Raw genomic sequence first — 9,327 nt, forward strand, 5'->3', positions numbered from 1 at the left:
CCTGAAAAAAGGGGGGGGGGTCAAAATCAAAAAGTAAACAGTCAGTATCTGGTGTGGCCACCAGCTGCATTAAGTACTGCAGTGCCATCTCCTCCTCATGGGACTGCACCAGATTTGCGATGAGATGTTACCCCACTCTTCCACCAAGGCACCTGCAAGTTCCCGGACATTTCTGGGGGGAATGGCCCTAGCCCTCACCCTCCGATCCAACAGGTCCCAGACAGGCTCAATGGGATTGAGATCCGGGCTCTTCGCTGGCCATGGCAGAACACTGACATTCCTGTCTTGCAGGAAATCATGCACAGAATGAGCAGTATGGCTGGCGGCATTGTCATGCTGGAGGGTCATGTCAGGATGAGCCTGCAGGAAGGGTACCACATGCGGGAGGAGGATGTCTTCCCTGTAACGCACAGCGTTGAGATTGCCTAAAATGACAACAAGCTCAGTCTGATGATGCTGTGACACACCGCCCCAGACCATGGCGGACCCTCCACCTCCAAATCGATCCCGCTCCAGAGTACAGGCGTCGAAGTAACGCTCCTTCCTTTGACGATAAACGTGAACCCGACCATCACCCCTGGTGACACAAAACCGCGACTCGTCAGTGAAGAGCACTTTTGGCCAGTCCTGTCTGGTCCAGCGACGGTGGGTTTGTGCCCATAGGCGACATTGTTGCCGGTGATGTCTGGTGAGGACCTGCCTTACAACAGGCCTATAAGCCCTCAGTCCAGCCTCTCTCAGCCCATTGCGGACAGTCTGAGCACTGATGGAGGGAGTGTGCATCCCTGGTGTAACTCAGGCAGTTGTTGTTGCCATCCTGTACCTGTCCCGCAGGTGTGATGTTCAGATGTACCGATCCTGTGCAGGTGTTGTTACACGTGGTCTGCCACTGCGAGGACGATCAGCTGTCCGTCCTGTCTCCCTGTAGCTCTGTCTTAAGCCTCTCACAGTACGGACATTGCAATTTACTGCCCTGGCCACATCTGCAGTCCTCATGCATCCTTGCAGCATGCCTAAGGCATGTTCACGCAGATGAGCAGGGACCCTGGGCATCTTTCTTTTGTGGTTTTCAGAGTCAGTAAAAAGGCCTCTTTAGTGTTATAAGTTTTCATAACAGTGACCTTAATTGCTTACCATCTGTAAGCTATTAGTGTCTTAATGACCGTTCCACAGGTGCATGTTCATTAATTGTTTATGGTTCATGGAACAAACATGGGAAACAGTGTTTAAACCCTTTACAATGAAGATCTGTGAAGTTATTTGGATTTTTACAAATGATCTTTGAAAGACAGGGTCCTGAAAATGGGACGTTTCTTTTTTTTGCTGAGTTTAGTCATGCCTAAACACAGCTATAGCAACACCCTTCTAGCCAAGTTAACAGGTCCACGTAGCTGCTGTCAGTAGAACATTTGCATTGAGTCTGACCCTCAGAATATGCAAGAGGACAGCGTTACACAGGTGGAAAAATAGGTGGCAAAAACAGTACACCACAACACATTAAAACGTATTACTGAGTCTAGATGTTCTCCAGTCAGGAAAATAACAGTTACTGAGTCTAGATGTTCTCCAGTCAGGAGAAGAACAGTTACTGAGTCTAGATGTTCTCCAGTCAGGAGAAGAACAGTTACTGAGTCTAGATGTTCTCCAGTCAGGAGAAGAAGAACAGTTACTGAGTCTAGATGTTTCTCAGTCAGAGAAGAAAACAGTTACTGAGTCTAGATGTTCTCACTCAGGAGAAGAACAGTTACTGAGTCTAGATGTTACTCCAGTCAGGAGAAGAACAGTTATGAGTCTAGATGTTATCCAGTCAGGAGAAATAACAGTTACTGAGTCTAGATGTTCCCAGTCAGGAGAAGAACAGTTACTGAGTCTGGATGTTATCCAGTCAGGAGAAGAACAGTTACTGAGTCTAGATGTTATCCAGTCAGGAGAAGAACAGTTACTGAGTCTAGATGTTATCCAGTCAGGAGAAGAACAGTTACTGAGTCTGGATGTTATCCAGTCAGGAGAAGAACAGTTACTGAGTCTAGATGTTATCCAGTCAGAGGAAAGAACAGTTACTGAGTCTGGATGTTCTCCAGTCAGGAGAAGAACAGTTACTGAGTCTAGATGTTATTCAGTCAGGAGAAGAACAGTTACTGAGTCTAGATGTTCTCACTTCAGGAGAAAGAACAGTTACTGAGTCTAGATGTTCTCCAGTCAGGAGAAGAACAGTTACTGAGTCTAGATGTTATCCAGTCAGGAGAAGAACAGTTACTGAGTCTGGATGTTATCCAGTCAGGAGAAGAACAGCTACTGAGTCTAGATGTTATTCAGTCAGGAGAAGAACAGTTACTGAGTCTAGATGTTCTCACTTCAGGAGAAGAACAGTTACTGAGTCTAGATGTTATCCCATCAGGAGAAGAACAGTTACTGAGTCTGGATGTTATCCAGTCAGGAGAAGAACAGTTACTGAGTCTAGATGTTACCAGTCAGGAGAAGAACAGTTACTGAGTCTAGATGTTCTCCAGTCAGGAGAAGAACAGTTACTGAGTCTAGATGTTATTCAGTCAGGAGAAGAACAGTACTGAGTCTCGATGTTATCCCATCAGGAGAAGAACAGTTACTGAGTCTAGATGTTATCCAGTCAGGAGAAGAACAGTTACTGAGTCTGGATGTTATCCAGTCAGGAGAAGAACAGTTACTGAGTCTAGATGTTCTCAGTCAGGAGAAGAACAGTTACTGAGTCTAGATGTTATCCAGTCAGGAGAAGAACAGTTACTGAGTCTAGATGTTATTCAGTCAGGAGAAGAACAGCTACTGAGTCTCGATGTTATCCCATCAGGAGAAGAACAGTACTGAGTCTAGATGTTATCCAGTCAGGAGAAGAACAGTTACTGAGTCTAGATGTTCTCCAGTCAGGAGAAGAACAGTTACTGAGTCTAGATGTTATCCAGTCAGGAGAAGAACAGTTACTGAGTCTAGATGTTCTCCAGTCAGGAGAACAAGTGAAGGAATCAGCATAGGGGAAATGGCTGAAGGTTGGGTGTGTTTATAGAGATAAGACGGAGAATTCCAAAGAGTCCGAAGTTGAGGACCATGGGGCATAAAGGCATAGCGTGGAATAAGGGTTAGCTAGAGGGATGGTTGGCCATGGAAGAAACACAACATGGGGTGGTGGTGGTTCTTCTGCCTAGAGGGATGGTTGGCCATGGAAGAACACAACATGGGGGTGTGGTGGTTCTTCTGCCTAGAGGATGGTTGCCATGAAGAAACACAACATGGGTGGTGGTGGTTCTTCTGCCTAGAGGGATGGTTGGCCATGGAAGAAACACAACATGGGGTGGTGGTGGTTCTTCTGCCTAGAGGGATGGTTTGGCCATGGAAGAACATAACATGGGGTGCTGGTTGTTCTTCTGCCTAGAGGGATGGTTGGCCATGGAAGACACATAACATGGGGTGCTGGTTGTTCTTCCTCCTAGAGGGATGGTTGGCCATGGAATACACATAACATGGGGTGCTGGTTGTTCTTCTGCCTAGAGGATGGTTGGCCATGGAAGAAACATAACATGGGGTGCTGGTTGTTCTTCTGCTAGAGGGATGGTTGGCCATGGAAGAAACACAACATGGGGTGCTGGTTGTTCTTCTGCCTAGAGGGATGGTTGGCCATGGAAGAAACACAACACGGGGTGCTGGTTGTTCTTCTGCCTAGAGGGATGGTTGGCCATGGAAGAAACAATACATGGGGTGCTGGTTGTTCTTCTGCCTAGAGGGATGGTTGGCCATGGAAGAAACACAACACGGGGTGCTGGTTGTTCTTCTCCTAGAGGATGGTTGGCCATGGAAGAAACATAACATGGGGTGCTGGTTGGTTCTTCTGCCTAGAGGGATGGTTGGCCATGGAAGAAACACAACATGGGGTGCTGGTTGTTCTTCTGCCTAGAGGGATGGTTGGCCATGGAAGAAACACAACACGGGGTGCTGGTTGTTCTTCCTCCTAGAGGGATGGTGGCCATGGAAGAAACACAACACGGGGTGCTTGTTGTTTCTCCTCCTAGAGGGATGGTTGGCCATGGAAGAAAACATAACATGGGTGCTGGTTGTTCTTCCTCCTAGAGGGATGGTTGGCCATGGAAGAAACATAACATGGGGTGCTGGTTGTTCTTCCTCCTAGAGGGATGGTTGGCCATGGAAGAAACACAACACGGGGTGCTGGTTGTTCTTCCTCCTAGAGGGATGGTTGGCCATGGAAGAAACATAACATGGGGTGCTGGTTGTTCTTCTGCCTAGAGGGATGGTTGGCCATGGAAGAAACACAACAGGGGTGCTGGTTGTTCTTCTTCCTTAGAGGGATGGTTGGCCATGGAAGAAACATAACATGGGGTGCTGGTTGTTCTTCTGCCTAGAGGGATGGTTGGCCATGGAAGAAACACAACATGGGGTGCTGGTGGTTCTTCTGCTCACCTTTTAGGTCATTTTAATACATATCTAGCCCATGTCCAGTGAAACTTGGGGTCTCTACCTTCTTGCCCTTTGTGCTGTTATCTGTGCCCAATAATGTTTGTACCACGTTTTGTGTTGCTACCATGCTGTATTATCATGTGTTGCTGCCTTGCTATGTTGTTGTCATGTTGTGTTGCTTCCATGTTGTTGTTATGTTGTGTTGCTACCATGCTGTGTTGTCATGTGTTGCTGCCTTGCTATGTTGTCTTCTTAGGTCTCTCTTTATGTAGTGTTGTGTTGTCTATCTTGTCGTGATGTGCGTTTTGTCCTATATTTATATTTTATTTTTAATCCCAGCCCCCGTCCCCGCAGGAGGCCTTTTGCCTTCTGGTTGGCTGTCATTGTAAATAAGAATTTGTTCTTAACTGACTTGCCTAGAAAAATAAAGGTTAAATAAAAAATAATGTAAATAAACATTCTGTCTCACTTGCAGCATTCAAATCGTGGTCTTCGTGAGTCTGTGAATCACAGCATCAAGTCGACAAGTGATGACCAGCATTTTCACAGATTGAGCCGTAGACAATACAACTTAAGCATTTAGGACAGCATTTTGTGTGTGAATGATGGGAAGGATCTTACCCAAGCTGTCCATTGGAGTGTGTGTAGTGGGCATGGGCAGTAATCCGTATACACGCCGTATACCAGGGTATTTGGAAAAAAACACAGGATTTTTATTTATTTCCCCTCAATACCATTGAGGTTCATTCTTTTGAAGTGTTTCCATTTGTAGCTAGTTTAAGTAAATACCTGCAGTCAACTTGTGCAATACGTTCAAAGCAGATTGTGTTCTTCAATTCACCTTTCACATTATGAAGCTTAGCGTAGTTCCCTCAGAAAAGCTGAGCCAGTTACGTGTTTGTGAGTTGAATTGCCTGTCTTTGCAATTTGTTTATTTTTGTTTGCACTCGTTAGCATATTTAGCTAGTAGCCTCCATTGAAATTCGCTATTACTTGTGCTAATTTTGTTAGCATTCTGGTAATAGACGCCCACCAATGGGCTTTTTTGTAAGACCATCATAAAGCACCAGTACATCGATGGGGCCAAGCTTCCTGCCATCCAAGACCTCTATACCAGGCGGTGTCAGAGGAAGGCCCAGTACATCGCTGGGGCCAAGCTTCCTGCCATCCAAGACCTCTATACCAGGCGGTGTCAGAGGATGGCCCAAACAATGGTCAAAGACTCCAGCCACACTAGTCATAGTCTGTTCTCTCTGCTACCGCATGGCAAGCGGTACCGGAGCACCAAGTCTAGGTCCAAAAGGCTCCTTAACAGCTTCTACCTCCAAGCCATGACTGCTGAACAATTAATCAAATGGCCACCCGGACTATTATATTGAAACACAGCGTTTTTACACTGCTGCTACTTGCTGTTTATTATCTATGCATAGTCACTTTACCCCTACCTACATGTACAAATTACCTTGACTAACCTGTACACCCGCACATTGACTTGGTACCCCCTGCATATAGCCTCGTTATTGTTATTTTACTGTTACTTTTTATTTTGTAGTTTATTTAGTAAATATTTTCATAACTATTTCTTGAACTGCATTGTTGGTTAAGGGCTTGTAAGTAAGCATTTCACGGTAAGGTCTACACCTATTGTATTCGGCGCATGTGACAAATCATATTTGATTTGTTGCTGGGGTTTTTTAGGCCCCCTTGTTGTACTAATACCGTATATCGGTAATACCGTATATGACAGTATGAGAGAAGGACGGTATGAGGATATGAAGACCTGGATAGCCGCCCAACACTCACTTAGGCCTGCACATCAACCAGTACTGGGACCACTGGAGACGTGGTATGCTCGCTCTCAAAGAGCTGCTTGAATGTCTTCGGGTCTGCGTTTAAAAAAAAAAAAAAAAGAAGGTCAAGTACAAAATGGAGGAAGTTAATCTGTGGTTTAGATTGAATAAAAAAATTGGACACAAATGATAAACTAACAAACTACTACTACACATATGAAAGAATGTACTACACAGGCCAGTACAACAGCCTACACATGGAGAGGAATCTTAAAATACATATATAATATACATATACAATATACATATACACATATATATGCATATACAGTACCAACCAATACTACTCACCCGACAGACAGAGCAGGTGTGGACCAATGCTGCCTCGGCTGCAGTCTGCTGGTCTGCAGCTTCTCCGTTAGCAGCCGCGGCATCAGTCAACAAGTTCAACTTCAACTTGAGAGTGGAGCATGTGTTATGTATCAATACCATTGTACCTGTAGTGGAGAGATTTGACTTGACAAGAGCGGACAGATGCAGACCTGAATGACACGAGTGTGTGTAGGCTTTTTGTTCCGGCCCAGCTCACACCTGGTAAACATATCAGAGCCTATCACAGTCATTTGTTCATTTGATTATTTAAGTCAGGTGTTACAGCTGGGCTGGGACAAAAACCCTTCACACGCTCTTGCTCTTCAGGACTTTCTACAATGCCTGAACCAGAACAAAGCAGGAGAATAGTGTTCCTGGTTGAACCAGCTGACCTAGTTGAGAGGTGATGACTCAGAATAGTGTTCCTGGTTGAACCAGCTGACCTAGTTGAGAGGTGATGACTCAGAATAGTGTTCCTGGTTGAACCAGCTGACCTAGTTGAGAAGGTGATGACTCAGAATAGTGTTCCTGGTTGAACCAGCTGACCTAGTGTGGAGGTGATGAACTCAGAATAGTGTTCCTGGTTGAACCAGCTGACCTAGTTGAGAGGTGATGACTCAGAATAGTGTTCCTGGTTGAACCAGCTGACCTAGTTGAGAGGTGATGAGACTGTGAATAGTGTTCCAGGTTAAGACAGCTACCCACCCCTCAACACACACATTACCAAGAACACCTAGCTTCACCATCTCAGTTAGCTTGCTAGTTAACTAGCTAGCTAAGTCTGTTGGTTTATAACTTTTCTCAAGCTGCAGTTAGGGTCAACACCAAGCCGGCAGACTGATCCAACAGCTGAACCCTGGGCTGACTACTGCACCCAACTACCACACTTACCGTGTATTCATATCCTCTACACACTCAAATCCCTTATCTACTGCACCAATGCAATAGTTAGGTCAACCTACTGCACAGCTAGTGTGTGATATATAGACACACACACAGTATACACACACACATACAGTATACACACACACACACAGTATAAACACACACACACACAGTATAAACACACACACACACAGTATAAACACACACACACAGTATAAAACACACACACACACACTCATACAGCGGTCTTTCGGTAAGTATCAAGGGAACCCCTTGACGTTTTCCAAATTCTGTTAAAGCCTTTTTCTAAAATGTATTAAATCGTTTTGTTTCCTTCTCATCAATCTACACACAAAACACCATAATGACGAAGAAAAAAATTAATATCAACATTTTTGCACATTAATAAACAAATTTAAAAAAAATGATAACACATTTACATAAGTATTCAGACCCTTTACTCAGTACTTTGTTGAAGTACCTTTGACAGCGATTACAGCCTTGAGTCTTCTTGGATATTACGCTACAAGCTTGGCACACCTGTATTTGGGGAGTTTCTCCCATTCTCTGTATGTCATCTCAAGCTGTCAGGTTGGACAGGAAGCATCGCTGCACAGCTATTTTCAGGTCTCTCCAGAGATGTTCGATCGGGTTCAAGTCCGGGCTCTGGCGGGGCCACTTAAGGACATTCAGAGACTTGTCCCTAAAGCCATTCCTGCGTTGTCTTGGCTGTGTGGTTCGGGCTAGGATGCAAGTCCCCGCAGCAATGTTCCAACATCTAGTGGAAAGCCTTCCCAGAAGACTGGAGGCTGTTATAGCAGCAAAAGGGGGGGGACCAACTCCGTATTAATGCCCATGATTTTGTAATGAGATGTTGGACAAGCAAGCGCGTGTCCACATACTTTTGGCCATGTGGTGTACATAACAAATAGGACATGGTAAGACCTAGAAAAGGGCTGAACTTGAGATGTAGCACGTCAATTATTAATGCATTGATGACACACTGAATTTGATGACATGACAAATAATTTACATTGATACTACTGTAATAAAAATAAATGTCATGCAAATGGTAAATTATAAAATTCACCGTTGTATATGCATAATGGTATACTCTTGACCTTTGCGGTGTTGTCCGTTTGCAATAATGTTTGTACCATGTTTTTGTGCTTCTACCATGTTTCTGTGCTGCTACCATGTTGTTGTCATGTTGTGTTGCTACCATGCTGTATTATCATATGTTGCTGCCTTGCTATGTTGTTGTCTTAGGTCTCTCTTTATGTAGTGTTGTCTCTCTTGTTGTGATGTTTGTTTTGTACTATATTTATTTTATTGTTTTATTGATTGATTTATTTTAATCCCAGGCCCCCGTCCCCGCAGGAGGCCTTTTGGTAAGCCGTCATTGTAAATAAGAATTTGTTCTAAACTGACTTGCCTAGTTAAATAAAGGTTAAAGTAAATGAATTACTCAGCAGTGTGAATAGGTATCATATTGAAAGCCTTCTATATTTTCATGTTGCAGAACACATGACTACATTAGGATAGAGGTGAAGATGTGTGTGTACTGCCCTTAATTATAAACGGAGATGTCTGGCACTGAAACAGTTAACCACTGCAGAAGGGGAGGTGCTCAGCTCCTCCCACTGTTGGTCATTTGCATATCTGACTGGGAAGCTTCCATTCCCTTCTCTTTGTTACCGCGGCACCCAGACATGGCCCCTCCCCCACTGGACTCTGCACTGGCGGGAAAAAAAGAGCCAGGCTGAGTGCTCAGTAGGTCATTACAGACACACACGCACACACACACACACACACACACACACACACACACACACACACA

The sequence above is a fragment of the Salvelinus sp. IW2-2015 genome, unplaced genomic scaffold (assembly GCF_002910315.2).
Source record: "Salvelinus sp. IW2-2015 unplaced genomic scaffold, ASM291031v2 Un_scaffold2197, whole genome shotgun sequence".
NCBI lineage: Eukaryota > Metazoa > Chordata > Actinopteri > Salmoniformes > Salmonidae > Salvelinus > Salvelinus sp. IW2-2015.